Genomic DNA, 24,923 nt, shown 5'->3' on the forward strand with positions numbered 1-24,923 from the left:
AGATTATATTGTAAGAGATAATTATTGTATATATGTAGCCGGTAGTGTCAGATAGATATACGAGAACTTGTTGTTCGACCAATCTCTCGGAGAAGGAGAGGTGGTCGATATAACTTCTCTCTGTATGCATATGTTCATGACGATCTTCTGTTTCCTTCATTTGATTACTAGCTAGCGTGTCTAGTCCTCTCCATACGTATATAGTACGTAGCGTCGACCAAGCACGAAGATAAGAGAGGACACTTCTCTCTATTAATTAGCTAGCTAACACAATATATGAAACACCTAAATTAACCCCCCAAAACCCCCAACCCCCCCTTTCAAAAAAAAACAAAAACTCCAGCCCCTGAAATGCTGACGCGTGGATGCCTATTGGTCCCGGTTAGTGCCACCAACCGGGAACAAAGGCCCTCCTGCCTGGGCTCGCCGCACCGGCCACATGGAGGCCCATCTGTCCCGGTTCGTGTAAGAACCGGGACTAAAGGGTTAGGGCATTAGTAACGACCCTTTAGTCCCGGTTCAAAAACCGGGACAAAAGGCCCTTACCAACCGGGACTATAGGCCCTTTTTCTACTAGTGTATTTCTTTGTGATGGTTTCTTTGTGCAGTAAAACGAAACGATATTTCATGAGTTTGCTATGTTAAAGTCATTGCGTCGATCCGAGGAATCCACATGCAGTTCGCTGCGACCATTGGAGTGACCTTCTCCTTCGAGCCTTCCAAGGTGTTTCTTAACAGGCAAACCAACACCAGGCCGATCTCCACCATATAGATAATTCTCGCAAAAAGAGATGCACTCTTGTGTTAGATATCCCTGGACGAAGCTTCCATCCGGACGGGACATGTTACGAATGAATCATTTGATGACCCCATTCATCCTCTCGAATGACATCATGTTGTGCAGGAATGACGACCCCATGTCTATTATGTCGTTCACAATGTGGACACACATATGCATCATGACGTCAAAGAATGCGGGCGGGAAGTACATCTCCAGCTCATTTAGTATCACAACGATCACTTCCTGTAGCCTTCGGAGCTGCTTCACACTGATCGTCTTTCGAGAGATGATGTCGAAAAAGTTGCAGAGACCAATAAGAGTGTCGCGGACGTGGTTGTCCATTATCCCTCTAAGGGCAACACATAGTATCTGTGTCATCATCACATGACAGTCATGGGACTTCATCCCGTTGAACCATTTCTTCTTCGTGTCTAGAAATCTGCTTATCTTCCCATAGTAACCGGAAATAAATTTGATTCCGGTAAGGCACTTGAAGAATTGATCGATCTCAGCCGGAATTAAGGTGAAGTAAGAAGGGGGGCAATAATCCTTTTCCTTCACTTTTTTGCCCTTTTTCCCCTGCGCCTCCGTCTCCGTCTCTCTCTCCTCTAACTTTTTACGGGGCGGCATGTGCAGATCTGCCCTGATTTTTAAATTTTGCAAGTCTCTTCTTGCCTTCGGCCCATCCTTGGTCTTATCTGGCATGTTCATCAGTGTCGCAAGCAAGCTCTCAAGGACATTCTTACACATATGCATTTGATCAAGGCTATGAGGCATGTCGAGTTTGTGCCAGTACTCCATGTCCCAGAAAAAAGACCTCGTCTTCCATACCTTCAGCAGCGGCTCCGGCGCCTTTTTCGTCGCCTTTCCTGGCGCGGGGCACTGTTCCCAATTTTTCAACAGCTCATCGATTTCGGCGCCGGTCCGCTTATGTGGAGGTCCTTGATGCTCAGCCTCACCATTGAATAGATCTCCATGGGTCGTCCTTCTCGAGCTATCTTCTATGCCCCATGTACATAATTTTCCCAGAGCTGCCATCTTTCATTGACGTTAGCTGCTGAGACGTCGTACCGTCCATGCACTACATGCATCCACTATGTCCGTGTCACACCTGGCCTGCGACATATGTGTGATTAGCGCGGTTCTCATATAAAAATACTCGCTTTTGCTGGCGTCCCATGTCTTGGCCGGTGTTTTTCTTAACATGTCTAACTCCTCTTAAAGTAGCCCCAGATACAGATTAACATTACTAGTCAACAACCTGTGCTCGTGCACAGGCTAGTAATTTTTGAGGATTTAGTATTGTACATAGAAAATTTATATAAGTATTCTTTTGTTTGAATCTCACAGAAAGAAAAGTATTTACATAGTGTAGCGTTTTATGTTACTCTACTTCCTATTATGACCACCATATCGTGGATCATCTTCTTTTTTTCAAAATTTATTTTGAGCATTGTGCCACAACAAAAAGGGGTGACGCTGTTATGTATATTTAACGGCTCCTGACATTTGTAATTACTAAATACATTCAAAATGTGTTTTCTATTTAACTTTATTACAATATATCATCTACTTTTAGTTTTTTCCGCAACGTTTTTTACTTTCCGATATTGCTCTCTACTGGTTAGAACTTTCACAGTTACTGTTTGCATCTACATCGTATATATGATTGGAATATTCCACAATTCCCGGAGGACTTAATTTATTACTTTATGTCGATCATTCGCTGCTGTGTCTACACGGGCTACCTCTGCCTCTCTTACTCCCTTTGTATCACACGTGCACACACACACACACATAAACCTATGTACCTCATCGGCACCACCACCAGTAAAGCGTTCATCACTTAAGCATGCCGCTGAGTTGGATGCCTTATTATGAGACATGGCTCGGTTCAGGATTGTCCTTGTACTTATAAAATTTTTGGGAAATCATGGAACTTCTTGAAGATTGTTTTTAAACTTTTGGATATCTTCGTTGTCTTTCCAATAATTCCCCTTTTTGGTTTTGTGGTCAAATCGTTTTTCCACTTGGACCGCAGCGTTCCAGACGCCACCATCATATTTTAAAATTCCAACATTAACATTAGAAGTTTGTTTTATTTTTTAACCGGCCTGTATATTTCTATAAGCTCGCCATTCTCTATTTTAAAAGTTCCCATAAATTATTCGATGCCCACATATATGATTTTCAAAGTATGTTCGTACATATTGGGAAATTGATCCTTGATCCCAACTGATTCGTCACAAAAAGTAATAACAATGCTTTTCTTTGGCTACTAACAGATTATTATTTTTTACGTAATTAAGTGCTCACCTTTGTCGTGCGATTAAACTTCATCTACATGTCCTCACTTCTTGACTTTTTAAAATGTATTTGAGGATATTTTGTATGCCGTTGCATAGTTTAGCAATGTTGATTTTCTTAAATATATTTTAGGTTTTTTTGTTGTTGCATGTATTTTCCATACTAGCAAAATTACCCGTGCGTTGCAATAAGAGAAAATAAATGGCACCCCCAATAAAGTATGCATAGCAGTGGGAATGTGTGTTGAGGAATAACATGAAGGAGAATTGTTATTTCAGCTAACCAATCTTTGCAAAACGCCCAAGAAATGAAAGCATTATTCGATTTGTCAGTTAAGTTAAAAACATTCATCTCCTTCATTTCATTATATGAAGAGTCAAAATTTAGGATTTAATATACACTAGTAGAAAACAGGGCTTTGGTTCAAGCCGGGATAAGGGCATTAATCCCGGTTCACTTACGAACCGGGACCAAAGTGTGCATCAGTCCCAGATCGTGAGGCCAGGGCGCCGGCCGGGCCTCGAGGGCCATTGGTCCAAACATGAACCGGGACCAATGGTCCTCGCTCCTGGCCCAGCACCTATAGTCCCGGTTGGTGGCTGGAACCAGGACCTAAGTGTTGGAAATATGCCCTAGAGGCAATAATAAAATGGTTATTATTATATTTCCTTGTTCATGATAATTGTCTATTGTTCATGCTATAATTGTGTTATCCGGAAATCGTAATACATGTGTGAGCACATAGACCATAACATGTCCCTAGTGAGCCTCTAGTTGACTAGCTCGTTGATCAATAGATGGTTATGGTTTCCTGACCATGGACATTGGATGTCATTGATAACGGGATCACGTCATTAGGAGAATGATGTGATGGACAAGACCCAATCCTAAGCATAACACTAGATCGTGTAGTTCGTTTGCTAAAGCTTTTCTAATGTCAAGTATCGTTTCCTTAGACCATGAGATCGTGCAACTCCCGGATACTGTAGGAATGCTTTGGGTGTATCAAACGTCACAACGTAACTGGGTGGCTATAAAGGTGCACTACAGGTATCTCCGAAAGTGTCTGTTGGGTTGGCACTGATCGAGACTGGGATTTGTCACTCCGTATGACGGAGAGGTATCTCTGGGCCCACTCGGTAATGCATCATCATAATGAGCTCAATGTGACTAAGTAGTTAGTCACGGGATCATGCATTACGGAACGAGTAAAGTGACTTGCCGGTAACGAGATTGAACGAGATATTGGGATACCGACGATCGAATCTCGCGCAAGTAACGTACCGATTGACAAAGGGAATTGTGTACGGGATTGCTTGAATCCTCGACATCGTGGTTCATCCGATGAGATCATCATGGAACGTGTGGGAGCCAACATGGGTATCCAGATCCTTCTGTTGGTTATTGGCTAGAGAGGTGTCTCGGTCATGTCTGCATGATTCCCGAACCCGTAGGGTCTACACACTTAAGGTTCGGTGACACTAGAGTTGTAGAGATATTAGTATGCGGTTAACCGAAATTTGTTCGGAGTACCGGATGAGATCCCGACGTCACGAGGAGTTCCGGAATGGTCCGGAGGTAAAGATTTATATATAGGAAGTCCAGTTTCGGCCACCGGGAGAGTTTCGGGGGTCACCGGTATTGTACCGGGACCACCGGAAGGGTTCCAGGGGTCCATCGGGTGGGGCCACCTATCCCGGAGGGCCCCATGGGCTGAAGTGGTGTGAGAACCAGCCCCTGGTGGGCTGGTGCGCCCCACCCAATGGCCCAAGGCGCCTAGGGTTGGAAATCCTAGGGGGCCGTTGCCCCCCCGAGGGGGCATGCGCCCCCATGGTTGGAAACCCTAAGAGGGCCGTTGCTCCCCGAGGGGCCGCCGCCCCCCTCTAGATGGGATCTCCAAGGGGGGCATGCGCCCCCTAGCCCCTATATATAGTGGAGGGGAGGGAGGGCAGCCGCATCCTAAGCCCTTGCGCCTCCCTCTCCCTCCCGTGACACCTCTTCCTCCTCAAGTAGCGCTTGGCGAAGCCCTGCTGGAATCCCGCTGCTTCCATCACCACGCCGTCGTGCTGCTGGATCTCCATCAACTTCTCCTTCCCCCTTGCTGGATCAAGAAGGAGGAGACGTCTCCACTCTGTACGTGTGTTGAATGCGGAGGCGCCGTCCGTTCGGCGCTAGGATTATCGGTGATTTGGATCACGACGAGTACGACTCTATCAACCCCATTCTCTTGAACGCTTCCGCTCGCGATCTACAAGGGTATGTAGATGCACTCCTCTCTCTCTCTCGTTGCTAGATGACTCCATAGATTGATCTTGGTGATGCATAGAAAATTTTAAATTTCTGCAACGATCCCCAACAGTGGCATCATGAGCTAGGTCTATGCGTAGTTTCTATGCATGAGTAGAACACAAGTTGTTGTGGGCGTCGATTTTGTCATTTTACTTGCCGTTACTAGTCTTATCTTGATTCGGCGGCATCGTGGGATGAAGCGGCCCGGACCGACCTTACACGTATGCTTACGTGAGACAGGTTCCACCGACTGACATGCACTAGTTGCATAAGGTGGCTAGCGGGTGTCTGTCTCTCCCACTTTTGAAAAGGGTCCTTATGAAGGGTAAATAGAAATTGGCATATCACGTTGTGGTTTTGGCGTAGGTAAGAAACGTTCTTGCTTGAAACCTATAGCAGCCACGTAAAAATTTGCAACAACAATTAGAGGACGTCTAACTTGTTTTTGCAGCATGTGTCATGTGATGTGATATGGCCAGAAGAATGTGATGAATGATATATGTGATGTATGAGATTGATCATGTTCTTGTAATAGGAATCATGACTTGCATGTCGATGAGTATGACAACCGGCAGGAGCCATAGGAGTTGTCTTAATTTATTTATGACTTGCATGTCAACTCGAACGTCATGTAATTACTTTACTTCATTGCTAACCGTTAGCTATAGTAGTAGAAGTAATAGTTGGCGAGACAACTTCATGGAGACACGATGATGAAGATTGAGATCATGGTGTCATGCCGGTGACGATGATGATCATGGCACCCCGAAGATGGAGATCAAAAGGAGCAAAAAATGATATTGGCCATATCATGTCACTAAATGATTGCATGTGATGTTTATCATGTTTTACATCTTATTTGCTTAGAACGACGGTAGCATAAATAAGATGATCTCTCGCTAAAATTTCAAGAATTGTGTTCCCCCTAACTGTGCACCGTTGCTAAAGTCCGTTGTTCTGAAGCACCACGTGATGATCGGGTGTGATAGGTCCTAACGTTCGCATACAACGGGTGTAAGCCAGATTTACACATGTAATACACTTAGGTTGACTTGACGAGCCTAGCATGTACACACATGGCCCCGGAACACGGAAGACCGAAAGGTCGAACATGAGTCGTATAGAAGATACGATCAACATGAAGATGTTCACCGATGATGACTAGTCCGACGCACGTGATGATCGGACACGGCCTAGTTGACTCGAATCATGTATCACTTAGATGACTAGAGGGATGTTTGTCTGAGTGGGAGTTCATTAATAATTTGATTAGATGAACTTAATTATCATGAACTTAGTCTAAAATCTTTGCAATATGTCTTGTAGATCAAATGGCCCACGCTAATGTCAACCTCAACTTCAACGCGTTCCTAGAGAAAACCAAGCTGAAAGACGATGGTAGCAACTATATGGACTGTGTCCGGAACTTGAGGATCATCCTCATAGCTGCCAAGAAAGCATATGTCCTTGAAGCACCGCTAGGTGAAGCACCCGTCCCAGCAAACCAAGACGTTATGAACGCCTGGCAAACACGTGTTGATGATTACTCCCTGGTTCAGTGCGGCATGCTTTACAGCTTAGAACCGGGGCTCCAAAAGCGTTTCGAGCAGCACGGAGCATATGAGATGTTCCAAGAGCTGAAAATGGTTTTCCAAGCTCATGCCCGGGTTGAGAGATATGAAGTCTCCAACAAGTTCTACATTTGTAAGATGGAGGAGAATAGTTCCGTCAGCGAACACATACTCAAAATGTTTGGGTTGCACAACCGCTTGTCTCAGCTGGGAGTTAATCTCCCGGATGACGCGGTCGTTGACAGAATCCTTCAGTCGCTCCCACCTAGCTACAAGAGCTTTGTGATTAACTTCAATATGCAGGGGATGGAAAAGACCATTCCTGAGGTATATTCAATGCTGAAATCAGCGGAGGTGGAGATCAAAAAGGAACATCAAGTGTTGATGGTGAATAAACCACTAAGTTCAAGAAAGGCAAGGGTAAGAAGAACTTCAAGAAAGATGGCAAGGGAGTTGCCGCGCCCGGTAAGCAAGCTGCCGGGAAGAAGACAAAGAATGGACCAAAACCTGAGACTGAGTGCTTTTATTGCAAGGGAAACGGTCACTGGAAGCGGAACTGCCCCAAGTACCTAGCGGATAAGAAGGCCGGCAATACCAAAGGTATATGTGATATACATGTTATTGATGTGTACCTAACCAGTGCTCGTAGTAGCTCCTGAGTATTTGATACCGGTGCGGTTGCTCATATTTGTAACTCAAAGCAGGAGCTGCGGAATAAGTGGAGACTGGCGAAGGACGAGGTGACGATGCGCGTCGGGAATGGTTCCAAGGTCGATGTGATCGCCGTCGGCACGCTGCCTCTACATTTACCTACGGGATTAGTTTTAAACCTCAATAATTGTTATTTAGTGCCAGCTTTGAGCATGAACATTGTATATGGATCTCGTTTGATGCGAGATGGCTACTCATTTAAATCCGAGAACAATGGTAGTTCTATTTATATGAGAGATATGTTTTATGGTCATGCACCGCTGGTCAATGGTTTATTCTTAATGAATCTTGAACGTAATGTTACACATATTCATAGTGTGAATGCCAAGAAATGTAAGGTTGATAATGATAGTCCCACATACTTGTGGCACTGCCGCCTTGGTCACATTGGTGTCAAACACATGAAGAAACTCCATGCAGATGGACTTTTGGAGTCTCTTGATTATGAATCATTTGTCACGTGCGAACCATGCCTCATGGGCAAAATTACCAAGACTCCGTTCTCCGGAACAATGGAGCGAGCAACCAACTTATTGGAAATCATACATACTGATGTGTGCGGTCCAATGAGCGTTGGGGCTCGCGGTGGCTATCGTTATGTTCTCACCCTCACTGATGACTTGAGTAGATATGGGTATGTCTACTTAGTGAAACGCAAGTCTGAGACCTTTGAAAAGTTCATGGAATTTCAGAGTGAGGTTGAGAATCAACATGACAGGAAAATAAAGTTCTTATGATCAGATCGTGGAGGGGAATATTTGAGCCACGAATTTGGCACACACTTAAGGAAATGTGGAATTGTTTCACAACTCACGCCGCCTGGAACACCTCAGCGTAATGGTGTGTCCGAACATCATAATCGCACTCTATTGGATATGGTGCGATCTATGATGTCTCTTACCGATCTACCGCTATCATTTTGGGGTTATGCTTTAGAGGCTGCCACATTCACTTTAAATAGGGCTCCGTCGAAATCCGTTGAGATGACACTGTATGAATTATGGTTTGGAAATAAACCTAAGCCATCGTTTCTTAAAGTTTGGGGATGCGATGCTTATGTCAAGAAACTTCAACCTGAAAAGCTCGAACCCAAGTCGGAAAAATGCGTCTTCATAGGATACCCAAAGGAAACCATTGGGTATACCTTCTACCTCAGATCCGAAGGCAAGATCTTCGTTGCCAAGAGCGGGTCCTTTCTGGAGAAAGAGTTTCTCTGGAAAGAAGTAAGTGGGAGGAAAGTGGAACTTGATGAGATGACCCCTCTCGAACCAGAAAGTAGCGCAGCACAAGAAAATGTTTGTGTGGTGCCTGCACCGACTAGAGAAGAAGTTAATGATGACAATCATGATCAAGTTACCACTGAACTTTGTTGGTCCACAAGGACACGTTCCGCACCAGAGTGGTACGGCAATCCTGTCATGGAAATCATGTTGTTGGACAACGATGAACCTTCGAACTATGAAGAAGCAATGGTGGGCCCAGATTCCAACAAATGGCTTGAAGCCATGCAATCCGAGATAGGATCCATGTATGAAAACAAAGTATGGACTTTGACAGACTTGCCCGATGATCGGCGAGCGATAGAAAATAAATGGATCTTTAAGAAGAAGACGGACGCGGATGGAAATGTTACCATCTATAAAGCTCGACTTGTCGCTAAGGGTTATCGACAAGTTCAAGGAGTTGACTACGATGAGACCTTCTCACCAGTAGCGAAGCTGAAGTTCGTCTGAATCATGTTAGCAATTTCCGCATTCTATGATTATGAAATATGGCAAATGGACGTCAAAATGGCATTCCTTAACGGCTTCCTTAAGGATGAATTGTATATGATGCAGACGGAAGGTTTTGTCGATCCTAAGAATGCTGGCAAGGTATGCAAGCTCCAGCGCTCAATCTATGGGCTGGTGCAGGCATCACGGAGTTGGAACATTCGCTTTGATGAGATGATCAAAGCATTTGGGTTTACACAGACTTATGCAGAAGCCTGTGTTTACAAGAAAGTGAGTGGGAGCTCTGTAGCATTTCTCATATTATATGTGGATGACATACTATTGATGGGAAATGATATAGAATTCTTGGAAAGCATAAAGGCCTACTTGAATAAGTGTTTTTCAATGAAGGACCTTGGAGAAGCTGCTTACATATTAGGCATCAAGATCTATAGAGATAGATCAAGACGCCTCATAGGTCTTTCAGAAAGCACATACCTTGATAAGATATTGAAGAAGTTCAATATGGATCAGTCCAAGAAGGGGTTCTTGCCTGTATTGCAAGGTGTGAGATTGAGCACAGCTCAAAGCCCGACCACGGCAGAAGATAGAGAAATGATGAGTGTCATCCCCTATGCCTCGGCCATATGGTCTATTATGTATGCCATGTTGTGTACCAGACCTAATGTAAACCTTGCCGTAAGTTTGGTAGGAAGGTACCAAAGTAATCCCGGCATGGAACACTGGACAGCGGTCAAGAACATCCTGAAGTACCTGAAAAGGACTAAAGATATGTTTCTCGTTTATGGAGGTGACGAAGAGCTCGTCGTAAAGGGTTACGTGGATGCTAGCTTCGACACAGATCTGGATGACTCTAAGTCACAAACCGGATACGTGTATATTTTGAATGGTGGGGCAGTCAGCTGGTGCAGTTGCAAGCAATGTGTCGTGGCGGGATCTACATGTGAAGCGGAGTACATGGCAGCCTCGGAGGCAGCACATGAAGCAATCTGGATGAAGGAGTTCATTGCCGACCTAGGAGTTATTCCCAATGCATCGGGGCCGATGACTCTCTTCAGTGACAACACTGGAGCTATTGCCCTTGCCAAGGAGCCCAGGTTTCACAAGAAGACCAGGCACATCAAGGGTCGCTTCAACTCCATTCGTGAAAATATTCAAATGGAGACATAGATATTTATAAAGTGCATACGGATTTGAATGTCGCAGATCCGTTGACTAAACCTCTTCCACGGGCAAAACATGATCAACACCAGAACTCTATGGGTGTACGATTCATCACAATGTAACTAGATTACTGACTTTAGTGCAAGTGGGAGACTGTTGGAAATATGCCCTAGAGGCAATAATAAAATGGTTATTATTATATTTCCTTGTTCATGATAATTGTCTATTGTTCATGCTATAATTGTGTTATCCGGAAATCGTAATACATGTGTGAGCACATAGACCATAACATGTCCCTAGTGAGCCTCTAGTTGACTAGCTCATTGATCAATAGATGGTTACGGTTTCCTGACCATGGACATTGGATGTCATTGATAACGGGATCACGTCATTAGGAGAATGATGTGATGGACAAGACCCAATCCTAAGCATAGCACTAGATCGTGTAGTTCATTTGCTAAACTTTTCTAATGTCAAGTATCGTTTCCTTAGACCATGAGATCATGCAACTCCCAGATACCGTAGGAATGCTTTGGGTGTACCAAACGTCACAACGTAACTGGGTGGCTATAAAGGTGCACTACAGGTATCTCCGAAAGTGTCTATTGGGTTGGCACGGATCGAGACTAGGATTTGTCACTCCGTATGACGGAGAGGTATCTCTGGGCCCACTCGGTAATGCATCATCATAATGAGCTCAATGTGACTAAGTAGTTAGTCACGGGATCATGCATTACGGAACGAGTAAAGTGACTTGCCGGTAACGAGATTGAACGAGATATTGGGATACCGACGATCGAATCTCGCGCAAGTAACGTACCGATTGACAAAGGGAATTGTGTACGGGATTGCTTGAATCCTCGACATCGTGGTTCATCCGATGAGATCATCGTGGAACGTGTGGGAGCCAACATGGGTATCCAGATCCCGCTGTTGGTTATTGGCTAGAGAGGTGTCTCGGTCATGTCTGCATGATTCCCGAACCCGTAGGGTCTACACACTTAAGGTTCGGTGACGCTAGAGTTGTAGAGATATTAGTATGCGGTTAACCGAAAGTTCTTAGGAGTCCCGGATGAGATCCCGGACGTTACGATGAGTTCCGGAATGGTCCGGAGGTAAAGATTTATATATAGGAAGTCCAGTTTCGGCCACCGGGAGAGTTTCGGGGGTCACTGGTATTGTATCGGGACCACCGGAAGGGTCCCGGGGGTCCACCGGGTGGGGCCACCTATCCCGGAGGGCCCCATGTGCTGAAGTGGCATGGGAACCAGCCCCTGGTGGGCTGGTGCGCCCCACCCAATGGCCCAAGGCGCCTAGGGTTGGAAACCCTAGGGGGCCGTTTCCCCCCCGAGGGAGCATGCGCACCCCTGGTTGGAAACCCTAAGGGGGCCGTTGCCCCCCGAGGGGCCGCCGCTCCTCCTCTAGATGTGATCTCCAAGGCGGGCATGCGCCCCCCCTAGCCCCTATATATAGTGGAGGGGAGGGAGGGCAGCCGCACCCTAAGCCCTTGTGCCTCCCTCTCCCTCCCGTGACACCTCTTCCTCCTCCAGTAGTGCTTGGGGAAGCCCTGCTGGAATCCCGCTGCTTCCATCACCACGCCGTCGTGCTACTGGATCTGCACCAACTTCTCCTCCCACCTTGCTGGATCAAGAAGGAGGAGACGTCTCCGCTCCGTACGTGTGTTGAACGCGGAGGTGCCGTCCGTTCGGCGCTAGGATCATCGGTGATTTGGATCACGACGAGTACGACTCTATCAACCCCGTTCTCTTGAACGCTTCCGCTCGCGATCTACAAGGGTATGTAGATGCACTCCTCTCTCTCTGTTGTTGCTAGATGACTCCATAGATTGATCTTGGTGATGTGTAGAAAATTTTAAATTTCTGCAACTATCCCCAACACTAAGGTTAGTCTTCTGTCCCGGTTCTAGCCACCAACCGCGACTAAAGATAATCCTATATATACCCCCACCCCAGCCTGCTCACTCCTCTGTTTTTTGGCCCGCCGGCGTGTGCAGGTGTTCGATGAAATGCCCGTGCTACACTTAAGCTTTCTCCTCTCCAAGCTCCATTTTCCTAAAGATTTGTCTAGGTTTGGTGGTCCGTCCTGTCCCATCCCCATCCTCACCGCCGTCGACCGCCCGCGCCGATCTCGTCGCCGGCAGCACCGTGGTGAGCCTCTTGTTCTTATCTTCTCTAAAATAAAAAAGATTCTTACTTGTATGATTGGGATAGATACTTGTATAATTTTATTTCTTTTATTATTGTTTGTTATTATATAGTGCCATGGTTTTGGTATCTTCCCCTATTGGCCCTCGTCCTGTCTATGATTCAGATTTGGTATATTATCTTTTATAACTATTTGTTTCATTTAGTGTTTATGACAATTATGCCGACCAACATGACATAGATGTTTTTATCTAGGAGGTATGTGAACCGGAAATTCCAACCGACCCTCTTGTCGAGAGGTTATTTAGTTGAAAAAGAAAACAATTACTTGAAATTTTTTGAAAAGAATTGAGGAGGAGAAGATGGAATTCGAGTTGCATGTTGCGGATGTAGTCGATGATCACAAGATCAAGATTGATGCAATGCGCTTGAAGATTAGAAAGATTAGAAAATATGCCATTCATACTGGGGCTTGGTATCATTATGCCGTTGGATCAATTATTACCTTAGTTGCGATTATGATCGCATTTGTTATTGGATTGGAATGTTTTACATAGTTTCAATGTATAGTTTATTAGATGCTCTAGAGAGCTATATGTTGTTCAACGAGAAGTATGTACGAACTTTATGTATTTATGTTTTCAGTAATAACATTTGATCACTATTGTACTTTGGTTTTAATTTGATGATGAACTTCTATTAATTTGGTCACTTCTCTATTCATGATGTTCTGTAATGGTTTTTGACACACTTAATTATATATAATGCACGCAGATGAACCGGCGGATATACGGTGACAGACGCACCTCCGAGTACATTAAGGGCCTGCATAATTTTCTCGAAGTGGCTGAGGCAAACAAGCAGAATGGTTTTATGTATTGTCCATGCCTTATCTGTGAGAATACGAAGGATTACTCTGACTCGAAAACCCTTCACATTCACCTGCTTGAGAAGGGTTTCATGCCACACTATAACGTTTGGACCAAGCAGAAAGAGGGGTTACACTAGTGCAGAACATGCCTTTATCACCGGTTCGTAAAGTCCTTTAGTGCCGGTTTTGCAACCGGCACTATGGAGTGGAGACTAAAGCCCCCCCCCTTTAGTACCTGTTCGGCATGAACCGGCGCTAAAGTGCCACCACGTGGCACGAGCCAGGCCCGGGTGCTGGTAGACCATTAGTACCGGTTGGTAGCACCAACCGGTACTAAATGTTTGGGGAGGTTTTGGTTTTAATTTTTATTTTTCCATTAATTTTGTGTTTTCCATTTAATTCTTTTTTGTTTGCTGGTATTTTACGATACTACATATTGTACACGTTATGCATATATATAAATAGATTTTCTCGTAGAACTGGTCATATATATAATCGAATGTCTCACAACCACCATTAATTATTCACACATACACATGTATATATATACAATTTCTCCTACATGTTGCCTTGGTGCCTTCGGAGCACGATGACAAGTGGTTCATGGGGGAGGTAGCGGGTAATAGTATTCTCCTTTGGGATCTATGACCTGGTCGAGCAAAAATCCCGCTATTTCCTCTTGAAGTGCTCGTATGCGCTCCTCTGATAGGAGATTGTTCCGCACCTCTTTGAACTGTTAAGAAGGAGATCAATATGCATGTGTATTAGTTGTGTGACTAGATATCGATAATCATGTAAGATTTGTGAATAGTGTTCTGGCAAACGTACCCAGTCCTGTCTATCAGATCTGCTCCTTTCGGACGCCATCATGCGAATGTTCTTGCAAACGTAGTATGCACACACTTCAGTCCCCGGCGCCTGCTTCAGGGCCTTTACGACAATAGAATTTAATCAGATAATAATTAATCAAGCATGTTAATTAATTAATGGTATTGAAACAAGAATTAAAGAGATGGTAGCTAGCTAGCTAGTACTACTTCATTACTTACCTTGGGTCGATACCATCATAGCTTTTGTCGCCATTTTCCTGGAGTCACCTTGATTTAGTTTGCCCAAGCCCTACCCGCCGGCAAAGAAAATTAATAAAGGAGTTACTAAAAATAGTTCATATCAGGAAATGACGAACTAAATAGGCCGAGATATAGTTAATAATGATTGAAATAACCTGTCGACTATCCCCTTCACGATGGTGTAGTCACTATTTTTTTGAAGTAGTGAGTCCAGTACTTCAACTTTTCCTTCGTCAACTTTAATGTCTAACAAGATCCACTGGAAGCTGCATGCGCATATGTTTGCATGTATAAATTAAGCGGGCATGTGCATAACACTAATCAACTATAACCCTAAACCCTATACACTTATTAACATGTAGCTAGTAAGCAAAAACAGAATTTGTAGTACAAGACAGTGTGACTCACTCGAAGTTGTAAGGAAGTAGTATATCTTCATTGCTATTGAGGCGCTTCAAGAACTCTACCATGTTTTTTTCTACATCTTATCTACACCATTCCAATTTCCATGTGTATTCATTAACGGTATTTGGGTCAATGAACCCAATGCCATAGCGTCCAGCTTTTTTCATTTCATACATCTTCATCCTGCATAATACCACAGAAAAGAATATATAGTGAGGATATATAATTACAGATAATTAATGATCAATCAATGAGCACTAGAGCTAGCTTGAGACTTAAATTACAGAAAGAAATCACTTACAGACAATAGCAACTGATGATAGATTTGTCGAGTGCATCTTGATTGAATAACTGAAATAGTTCTGAATACTCAACGGCCAGAGCTTTCTTATGGAAGTAATGATCTTCCTCGACTTGCACCATGAGGGACTCTCGATTAGAGATCTTGGTAATTTTCATGTACCAATCATGCAATTCATACATTCTCGTTGGCAGGTTCTTAACCTCCTCGGGCTTGACCAAAGGTTCGCCGCGGACATATTTCCGTTTTATTTCCTCCTCTCTAAGCGGAGGCATGGGCTCGATATCGAGGAGTTGTCCAACAGTGATCTTGAGCATTTCAGCCTGCATTATATGCTCCCCGGTTATTACCACATCGCCCAGCTCGGGAACGTAAACGGTTTGCCCATAATAATATTGGGCGCGCGTACTCTCATGTGTTGTTGGCACAACAAGCGGGGGGGGGGGGGGGGGGGGGGTTCGATTGCGCCGCCTGTTTTCCAAGCTGGGGAACGGTTTTCCCGCATTTTTTGACAGCTGCTTGTTGGCTCGAGCTCGAGCTCGCTTCTTTCTGTAGTTGTGCTCGATGTGCCTTCCTGATTTGGCGCTCATAGTCTGAGTCAACAGGCTTGGGAGCTGGTGGTCTAGCCATACGAATGAAGTGGTCAATCTTTTCGTCAGGCACTTTCTCCCTCGGCGGCGTTGCCGGTTTGGTCGAAAATGAGCGTCCACTTCGGCCCGCACTATTGCATCGTTTTGCTCCTCGGTCATGTTGTAAGGCCTCTGAGGAAGAGGAGCGAGGCTGCTTGGACCATATTTATATCGCTTGTCTCCGCCTGTACTTTCTGTACTACCTCGACTCGTACCGCTACGCACCATAGCTGCGGCGTGTCTCTTCTGCGATTGCTTAGGCGGCGGAGACGGCTGACGTGGCTTAGTTGGAGCAGGAGGAGTGGCCTGACGCTGTGCCGGACTTGAAGCAGGAGGTGTGGACTTTCACGGTGTCGGACTTGAAGCAGGAGGTGTGGCCTGACGCTGTGCCGGACTTGAAGCAGGAGGTGTGGCCTGACACGGTGTCAGACTTGAAACTGGAGGAGTGGCCTGACGCTATGCCGGACTTGAAGCAGGAGTCTACTCACGCGTTCGTGGACTTGGAGGAGCGGGAGTCTGCTGACACGGTGGCGGACTTCGAGGAGGAGTCGGTAGACGCGGTGTCGGTGGACTTTGAGAGATGATGCAATCCTTTTTCCATAGGATGATACGATGTATGGCCTCTCCCTGTGTTTGCTCGTCGTCACCTCCAGGAATGTCAAGCTCTAGCCCCGAATATGGGCCCACCACCTCATCAACCAAGACACGAGCATAGCCCGCTGGAATCGGGGCACAATGGAAGGTTGCTTCGAGGGTAATTGTAAAAGCAACGACGTTCGCCACCTTCATGGATATGTTCTTCATTTTGAAGTGCAGCTCACAGTTAGTGTTCTCTATGATGTCATCCACAGGGTATGTATCCAGTAGTGTGTCGCCCGGGGCGGAACCAACGCTTCTTCTCGGCATGGATGGGACAGTCCTATCCAATGCTGGATGATCATCCGCTTGCTGCTGCCGCTGCTGAGACCCCCTTTCCTGGCTAAGTGAGTCGATCTGCTGCTGGAATTTGAGTGCCAAGTCCGCGTGCCTTGCTTCTAGGCCTTGAAGGCGTTCCGCGTCCTGCTTCCTCTTCTCCTCCTCCAGCTTCCTCTTCTTCTCCTCCTCCATCTTCTTTCTTGCACGGGTCATGTAGTCGTCGTTCCATTCTGAAAAGCCCTCATACCAGGGAATAACGCCCTTGCCTCGTGTTCTTCCCGGGTGTTCGGGATTTCCCAGGGCGCGCGTAAGCTCGTCATTCTCTCTGTTGGGCGTGAACACCGCCTTTCGAGCATCTTCTATTGCGTCAAGTAACTTTTGTTCTATTCCTTCTAGACTTGCCTTCTTCGAAACCAGGCCTGTCTTCGGGTCCAACGCCCCCCATGCGCATAGAACCAAGTTCTGCACCTGGGGGCCAGCTCCTAGTAACCGGAGTGACCCCTGCATCCTCGATCTCTTGCTCAGACTTATCCCACTTAGGCGTTGCCACCGCGTAGCCACCTGGACCCAGCCTATGGAACTGCGTCTTTTTTGAGGCATTGGCCTTGTTTTTTCTCGACCGTTCCTTAGATAATTTTGATTCCTTGAATTTCACGAAAGCAGGCCAGTGTTCTCTTTGCTTCTCTAGTGTTCTCTTGAATTCTGGAGTCTTCCTTTCTGCAGCGAGGTAGTTGGCCCATACAGTTTTCTTGTGGGTGTTGAATGCAATTGCCATCTTCTTAAGAGCAGCGTCCATGACTTTCTACACATCTGCATCAGTGAAATAATCTGGTAGGGTGAAATGTTCCATCAGAGATTCCCAAAGCTTTTGTTTTGCTCTGTCATTGACCCAAGTAACATATGGGCGTTTAGTTTTTGGCTCTTTCCATTCTTGAATGGAGATCGGGAGTTGGTCCTTCACATGAACTCCGCACTGACGAACGAACTTGCTCGCAATGTTCTTAGGCGTGAGGGGTTCGCCACTAGCTTTGATGGAATCGATGTTGTACTTTACACCCTCCTTCAACTTTTTGCTCGGGCCGCACTTTGTCCTGCTATCTGTAGAAGCAGATTTGCTCGATCCGGAGGGCTGAAAGAAGAAAGATCGATTCGTTAATATATCTTCAAATAAAAAAACATGTGATGATCACTAGATGCATGCTTATATAAATATACCTCGCCAGTAGTCTTTGTTATTTCCAGATCAACATTGTATTCGTCATCATAATCATTGTCTGCGTCATCATAATCATAATCATAGTTCATGACTTCATCAGCTCGGTCGTCGAGATCGAATATCTTATCATCACCCTCCCCGGTATTGTTCAGATATTGGGAGCCGTCATTTGCTTCATTCAGATCATCTGGCCTGCTAGGGCTGCGTATGATCTCGAACAGGGCCTCTTCTCCCTCTCTCCCGGTATTGTCCGCCATAGCTTTTATTTAACTAATACAGAAGAAATATAAAACAATTTAGTAGTCAAATTACAATGCATGGATGCAATCAATAAGGAAAAACTGAATCATACAGTACATAATATGCATCGTCTTGAATAATATATAATCTTGAATACATCGTCTCAAATAATATATAATCTCGAATACATCGCCTCAAATAATATATAATCTCGAATACATCACTGGCTAGGTAGCTAATAAAGATCGAATACTATAGAAGAATCTAGGCCAGTCGTGGTTCCTGGGGCGCGGGCGGTGGACACCCAAAGACAAGGAACCATCACAGGATCATATCTCCGGTCATCTGCCCAAAGAACCTGCCAGGTATTGGAGAACCTGACGTCCATAGTAGCCATGTAGCGATGGACGTGCTCGTCCTCCTCCCTGACACGACGACGCACCACCTCCGGCGGGGCCGGCTCCCTCTGCACCGAATGTTGCCCACGCGAACGCCACCAAAGGAGATTAGGGTCGACGACGGGACCCGAGGCCGGGTTCCTCACCAAGCGTCGCGCCCCTCCAAGTAGCACCTCCCAGTGCCAGCCCGGCGGAGCCCAATCCCGGACATGGGTCCTCTGAAGCAGGACGTCGTCGCGAACGGGTCGACGGCGAGGATGCGGGCCAGGCATCATCGACAACAAATACTATATGCCGCAAAAGTAAAATAACATTTTTTAAATGATTGGATTGTGATTTCTTATATGCAAATTCTAAATTTTCTAACTAAAAATATAATAAACTAAAAAAACATCGACCATATCTAAAACTAACATTTCTATAACTAAAATTGTATAACTAATTTTTCTTTAACATTTCCATATAACAACCATTTCTATAACATTAATACAGAAGAGACTAACATTTCTATATATAACTAACATTTCTATATAACTAACATTTCTATAACATTAATAAAGAAAAAACTAATAACTAATAACTAATAACAGAAAAACTAAAAACTAAAAACAGAAAAACTAAAAACTAAAAACAGAACAAAAATTGTGTATGTGTGTGTATGGTGTGTGTGTGTGTATGTGTGTGTATGTGTTGTGTGTGCAGGCGACGGCGACGGCGAGCCAAGGCGACGGCACCGGCGGCGCGCGCGGCGGCTTCGATTGGAGGGAGAGGAGAGGGGGGACAGAGGCTCACAGCGCGGGCGAGGTCGAGGCGACGGCGACGCGGGCCGGTGCGGGGACGGGGACGCAGGCCGGTGCGGGGATGGGGATGGGCCGGCGACGCGGACGGCGCGACGAGGACGGGGGCGGCGCGGAGTCGATGGCGACGGCGCGACGGCGGCGGCGACGGCGCGGGACGGCGCGGCGGCTATGAAGCAGAGAGAAGTGGGAGGAAACTGACGAAATTTTCGTAAGTGTTTCTTATATAGGATGGTACTTTGGTACCGGTTGGAGCCACCAACCGGTACTAAAGGTCGATTTTGGCCAGGCGAGGTGGCGGGAAGCGCCCACCTTTAGTACCGGGTGGTGGCACCAACCGGTACTAACAGCCCACCCTTTTGTACCGTTTGCTGCCACCACCCGGTACTAAAGGGTGTGCGCTGCCAGACGAGGGGCGCAGAAGTTTAGTCCCACCTCGCTAGTTGAGGAGCGCCAGGACCAGTTTATAAGCCCCGACGCGGGCACTTCATTGAGCTCCTCTCAATAGCAGGCCTTCTGGGCCTACCTCTCCTACTCTGCCTGTGGGCCTACTGGGCTTGCGGGCCTGCATCCTGGCCCAACTACAGGTTGGGTTTCTAGTCGTATGCAGTCCGCTCTGGCCCAGTAGGTGGGCTTTTTATTTTCTTATTTTTTTTGCTTTATTTATTTTTGGTTTATTTATTTTTGAGTTGTTTTTTCTTCTGTATTTAGAGTTTCTTTGGGATTATTTTTGCTTTAGGTACAAAAAATTACAAACTTTCTGTTAGTGCCGGTAGTTTACAAATTTGAATAGTTTACATTTTGAATTATTTGAAATTTGTGTGAATCACTAGTTTGTGAATAACTTAACTTTGAAAATAGATTTTCAGTGATTCTTTTTTCTTATGTTTAATATTAGTGTGTTTTATCATTATATTCAATTTGGTAATGCTTAGGTTATTTAAAAAATGAAATCCCTTTGTAACGGATGAGTTTTCGTCCGAAACCCTGATACTTCGAAAGAGATTGTCCATTTTATACATGAAGTGCATCCAGTTTTTGCGGTAACCCTCTCTACTTGTTTGCACATGCTATGTGGGTGAAATTATGGTACCATGCCAACTTTCAACCTTTTCTGAGTTCATTTGAAATGCTTTTCAATTTCAGGGTCATTTAGCTGGAAAAAATCAGTAAATGCATGAAAGAATTTGTTTGCACATAAAATTTCTTCGCGTTTCAAATGCCAAAACACATAACTACCCTAACTATTACAGAGATTCCCTCCTGGGTGTGAAACACAGAAGAAATTGATGATAGCGAAGCCGATCACATCCCAGATCTTTGGGTGTGCAACTTTTTTTCCCGTATGTCCCTTTGCGCCGTAGCCATGGAAAATCTTAATCATTTAACTGGATCCTCGGGTCAATATTCACTGTGAATGGAGCTATTTCATCAAACTTTTCATAATCTTCTGACATGTCTGTCTTGTCATTCACTCCCACGATGTTTCTCTTCCCAGAAAGAACTATGTGGCGCTTTGGCTCATCGTATGATGCATTCGCTTCCTTATCTTTTCTTTTTCTTGGCTCGGTAGACATATCCTTCACATAGAAAACCTGTGCCACATCATTATCTAGGACGAATGGTTCGTCTGCATACCCAAGATTGTTGAGATCCACTATTGTCATTCCATACTGCGGGTCTTCCGTTACCCCATATCATGTCATATTGACCCATTTGCACCGAAACAAAGGGACCTTCAAATCACGTCCATAGTCAAGTTCCCATATCTCCTCTATGTAACCATAATATGTTTCCTTTCCCGCCTTGGTTGTTGCATCAAAGCGGACACCACTGTTTTGGTTGGTGCTCTTCTTATCTTGGGCAATCATGTAAAATGTATTACCATTTATCTCGTACGTACCCTTTGAAAGTCATTATATTCGAAGATGGTAACTGGGACAGCGAGTACATGTCATCTTCAATAGAGGCGTCATGCATGGTATGTGTCTGCAACCAGCCGGCAAAACTCCTGGTTTGTTCACGTGTAATCCAGTCATCAGACCGCTCCGGGTGTTTGGAGCCACCAAGGCGGAATTCTGTATAACTGTGTAGTGTGCTTCAATGAGAGAATGTCCGTCCATACATATTTTTTGATTCCCTCCTAGCGTGCCTTTTCCATCCAGTCTGCCCTTATGCCGCGATTCAGGAACACCAATCGGCTTAAGGTCAGGAATAAAGTCAATGCAAAACTCAATGATCTCCTCATTTTCATGGCCCTTGGAGATGCTTCCTTCTGGCCTAGCACGGTTATGAACATATTTCTTTAAGACTCCCATGAACCTCTCAAAGGGGAACATATTGTGTAGAAATACACGACACAAAACGCTAATCTCTTCGCATAGCTGAACTAGGATGTGCGTCATGATGTTGAAGAAGGATGGTGGGAACACCAACTCGAAACTGACAAGACATTGCTCCAAATCATTCTCTAACCTTGGTATGATTTCTGGATCGATTACCTTCTGAGTGATTGCATTGAGGAATGCACATAGCTTCACAATGGCTAATCGAACTAGGATGTGCGTCATGATGTTGAAGAAGGATGGTGGAAACACCAACTCGAAACTGACAAGACATTGCACCAAATCATTCTCTAACCTTGGTATGATTTCTGGATCGATTACCTTCTGAGAGATTGCATTGAGGAATGCACATAGCGTCATAATCACGTGGCAGTCATGAGACTTTAGGTTCTGGAACTTTTTCTCTGCCATGTTTATTATTCCCTTTATATTCGACGAGAAGCCAGACGGTACCTTAATACTAAGCAGGCATTCAAAGAAGATTTCCTTCTCTTCTTTGGTAAGAGCGTAGCTGGCATGCCCCTGATGTATGCCGTCTTTTCCATGCATACGTTGCTGGTCCTCCCGTGCCTCAGGTGTATCTTTTGTCTTCCCATACACGCCCAAGAAGCCAAGCAGGGTCACGCAAAGATTCTTCGTCACGTGCATCACATCGATTGCAGAGCGGACCTCTAGATCTTTCCAATAAGGCAGGTCCCAAAATATAGATTTCTTCTTCCACATGGGTGCGCGTCCGTCAGTGTCATTCGGAACAGGTTGTCCGCCAGGACCCTTTCCAAAGACTACCTTCAAATCCTTGACCATATCATGTACATCAGCACTAGTACGGTGGCGAGGCTTCGTCCGGTGATCCGCCTCACCTTTGAAATGCTTGCCTTTCTTTCTTACGGGATAACTGCTCGGAAGAAATCGACGATGTCCCAGGTACACATTCTTCCTACAATTCTCCAAAGATATACTGTCGGTATCATCCAAACAGTGCGTGCATGCGCGGTATCCCTTGTTTGTCTGTCCTGAAAGGTTACTGAGAGCAGGCCAATCATTGATGGTCACGAAAAACAAGGCCTTTAGGTCAAATTCTTCCCCCATGTGCTCATCCCACGCACGTACACCTGTTCCATTCCACAGCTGTAAGAGTTCTTCAACTAATGGCCTTAGGTACACATCAATGTCGTTGCCGGGTTGTTTAGAGCCTTGGATGAGCACTGGCATCATAATGAACTTCCGCTTCATGCACAACCAAGGAGGAAGGTTATACAAACATAGAGTCACAGGCCAGGTGCTATGGTTGCAGCTCTGCTCCCCAAAAGGATTAATGCCATATGCGCTTAGACCAAACCATACGTTCCTTGCGTCATCTGCAAACTCCTTCCCGTACTTTCTCTCAATTTTTCTCCACTGTGACCCGTCAGTGGGTACTCTCAACTTTCCGTCTTTCTTACGGTCTTCTTTGTGCCATCGCATCGCCTTGGCATGCTCTTTGTTTTGGAACAAACATTTCAACCGTCGTATTATAGGAGCATACCACATGACCTTGGCAGGAATCTTCTTACTAGGGCGCTCGCCCTCGACATCACCAGGGTCATCGCGCCTGATCTTATAGCGCAATGCACCGCATACCGAGCAAGCGTTCAAATCCTCGTACTCACCGCGGTAGAGGATGCAGTCATTAGGGCATGCATGTATCTTCTGCACCTCTAACCCTAGAGGGCAGACAACCTTCTTTGCTTCGTACGTACTCTCGGGCAATTCGTTGTCCTTTGGAAGCATATTCTTTATCATTACCAGCAACTTCCCAAATCCCTTGTCAGATACACCATTCTCTGCCTTCCATTGGAGCAACTCCAGTGTGGTGCCCAACTTTTTCTTGTCAGCTTCGCAATTCGGGTACAAAAATTTCTTGTGATCCTCTAACATGCGCTGCAACTTCTTCTTCTCCAAATCACTTGCGCAGTTTCTCTTTGCATCGGCAATGGCCCGACCTAGATCATCAGCGGGCTCATCTGATGCCTCTTCTTCAGCTTCTTCCCCCATTGTTGTATCATCGTATTCAGGGAACCCATGGCCAGGATAGCTGTCGTCGTCCTCTTCTTCTTCATTGTCTTCCATCATAACCCCTCTTTCTCCGTGCTTGGTCCAAACATTATAGTGGGGCATGAAACCGGACTTAAACAGGTGGACGTGAATGGTTCTTGACGTAGAGTAATTGTGATCATTCTTACAGACTAAACATGGACAAGGCATAAAACCATCCGCCTGCTTGTTTGCCTCAGCCGCAAGCAGAAAAGTTTGCACGCCATTAATGAACTCGGGAGAGCATCGGTCATCGTACATCCATTGTCGGCTCATCTTCATTACACAACACCGAATAAACCAAATTAATACAAGTTCATACATAAAGTTCATGCATAAAGTTGATACAAGACTTAAATGCAACAAACAAATAAGTCTCTAACTAAAGAATTTAAATGCAACAACAAATGCGATCAAGATCGCAACTAAGGTAACAATTGATCCAACAACATAATGATACCAAGCCTCACTATCAATGGCATATTCTCTAATCTTTCTAATCTTCAAGCGCATTTTCTCCATCTTGATCTTGTGATCATCGACGACATCGGCAACATGCAACTCCAATTCCATCTTCTCCCCCTCAATTCTTTGTAATTTTTCTTTCAAATACTCATTTTCTCTTTCAACTAAATTTAACCTCTCGACAATAGGGTCGGTTGGAATTTCCGGTTCACAAACCTCCTAGACAAAAATATCTATGTCAACTTTATGGGCATAATTTGTCATAAACATGAAATGCAACAACTAGTTTTAAAAGAGAATATACCACATCCGAATCATAACAAGGACGAGGGCCGACGGGGACGGATATCAAAACCATGGCACTATGTATAACAAACAACGTACGGGTAAGATAATTATACGAGTAACTATATATCCAAATCACACAAACATCAATTTGGTAATGTAAAACATTCATGAACAAGAGGCTCACCACAA

General features: G+C 45.1%; 1 pseudogene; it reads right to left on the reverse strand.

Moving 5' to 3' along the window:
• Positions 1 to 636: 636 nt before the first annotated feature.
• On the reverse strand, positions 637 to 24,257 carry LOC141026974 (uncharacterized; annotated as a pseudogene).
• Positions 24,258 to 24,923: the final 666 nt, after the last annotated feature.

Source organism: Aegilops tauschii, chromosome 1 (genome assembly GCF_002575655.3).
Source record: "Aegilops tauschii subsp. strangulata cultivar AL8/78 chromosome 1, Aet v6.0, whole genome shotgun sequence".
Taxonomy (NCBI): Eukaryota; Viridiplantae; Streptophyta; class Magnoliopsida; order Poales; family Poaceae; genus Aegilops; species Aegilops tauschii.